This window comes from Meleagris gallopavo, chromosome Z, assembly GCF_000146605.3.
Source record: "Meleagris gallopavo isolate NT-WF06-2002-E0010 breed Aviagen turkey brand Nicholas breeding stock chromosome Z, Turkey_5.1, whole genome shotgun sequence".
In the NCBI taxonomy this organism is placed as follows: domain Eukaryota; kingdom Metazoa; phylum Chordata; class Aves; order Galliformes; family Phasianidae; genus Meleagris; species Meleagris gallopavo.
This window is the reverse complement of record NC_015041.2, coordinates 27,043,111-27,045,039: the sequence shown is the minus strand read 5'-3', so window position 1 is coordinate 27,045,039 and position 1,929 is coordinate 27,043,111. Positions and strand designations below refer to the sequence as shown.

At 34.2% G+C, this 1,929-nt stretch overlaps 1 protein-coding gene across 1 annotated transcript in view; it reads left to right on the top strand.

Moving 5' to 3' along the window:
* LOC100550569 (receptor-type tyrosine-protein phosphatase delta-like) overlaps positions 1–1,929 on the top strand; it is a 177,211-nt gene that overhangs the window by 59,842 nt on the left and 115,440 nt on the right. The gene's annotated exons all lie outside the window — the stretch shown is intronic.

The window sequence follows — 1,929 nt, the reverse complement described above, 5'->3', positions numbered from 1 at the left end:
GAAAGCCTATTCATGAGAATCTTTTGTTCGTTAGTAGGGTAGAATGATTCTTTGAAAGGACTCTGTGAGTGGCTTCTCGCTTTACGGATCAGTAGAAACACTTGAAATTGGAAACTGGATTTCTATGCAAGTTATAGACTAGGGTCAAGAACTTGAAAAGAGAAGGAAATGTTTATCATAAAACCAAACATCAAAATAAATAAATAAAAGTTTTATTTTCACCTTCATGTTTAAGTGCTGTGAAAGAAAAGCCGTCTTTTTGCCTAGCTATTTTCAGCAGTGTTCCCTTCAGTGTAAAAAGGCAACATTTTTATAAATTAAATAATCAAAAAGCAGCTATAAGTCTGGCCTTTTTGCATAAGGGACTCTCAGTATCAGAATCTACATTTGATAGTGTCCCTATTCCGTATTGAGTATACCCATAAAAGGAATATAATGAAGACAGAATCAGGACTGTTTAGGTATTTAGGCAAATTGAATTACAAACAGTAAGTTTTAGAATAAAATATTTTCTATGTACACTTTATTATGATATTTCTTGCTGTTTATTTTTTAATTCATCTGAAAGCGAAAACTGTGTTGGTATGTCTCCATTAGTCTGCCCAGTCCACAGTTTTTGTGCATCTTTTCATATTTCCTTTCTTTACTCAAACTGGTCAGAAATTCATGTACTTTATGAGCAACATACATTGTCTTCCATGTAACAAAAAAAATTGAGGTTTAAACTAGTTCGAAGAACTATAGAATATCCTGAGTTGAAAGGGGACAATGAGAATCAACTATTTCAACTCCTGATTCCACAGAGGACTTCCTAATATTAAGAAGTATTCCCAAGAATATCATCCAAATGAGTCTTGAAATCTGGCAGATTTGATGCCATGAACACTGATCTGGGAAGCCTGTTTCAGTGTTCAACTGCCTTCTCAGTAAAGAACATATTTCTGCTATCCAATCTGAACCTTCCCTAATTTAGTTTCATGTGTCTCCCTTCAGTTCCGTTACATGTCACCAAAGGAAATAGATCAGTCCATCTCTGCTTCCCCTCATAAGGAAGATGTGGACCACAATGAGGCCACCTCTCAGTCTCCTTTAAGCTTCTCTAAGCTGTCTGTTTTTATTTTCTTTTGTTCTCAACATGCGAAAGGAGATAACTACTGAAGGAATTCAGATAATCCTGTTTTTATTCTGTTTCCCAAATTAGAAAGAGAGGAGAGTCAGAGGTAGTTTATTAGATAGTGGATTATTGGAGAAATAGAGACAGAAAAAATATTCTAGATAATGTTTGTACACTAAATATATGCCTATTTAAACAAGAAAATTGCAGAATAAAGCATGCTGTTAACTTTAAACCAAACATCATCTGTAGATGGAAGATTAGGAATCTTAACAGTTATAGAAGACCAAGTTTTTGAACATACTGAAAAGAGCAGTGAGAAGTCAAATATCTGACTTTCAAGACACACAAACAGAAACTTTGCTTAAGGAAAATGAATTAATGTTCAGTTCTGTGTTGTAACAAGCCTGCTACTTAGCCAGAATTTTCAAGTTGTTTCACTAATGTAAGAAGTGAGAATTAAGATGTATACTCACTGCAAAGAAAGTCTGTGGTCTTCAGCGTACATTTATGAAGCCCAGTGACCTCAAAGCAGAAAAATTGGTGTTGAGACAACGTTCATACAAAAAGATTCCATTCTGTGACTGGATCACCTGTGTCACTAATATGGAAAGTTGCATTTAATCTGTAAATTAAAAACATTTTAAAAGTAATACAAATTCTACTTACAGAGATTTTCCAGTTTCCGTACCAGTTCCTTCAGCTTACCTTAGTTCCAGTATGCCACTGAAGATTTTTGGGGGGGCAGATGTGTTATATAGGCATAAATACTTAATAGTTTAAAAGTTATTATTCCACTTTTCTATCTTTTACTT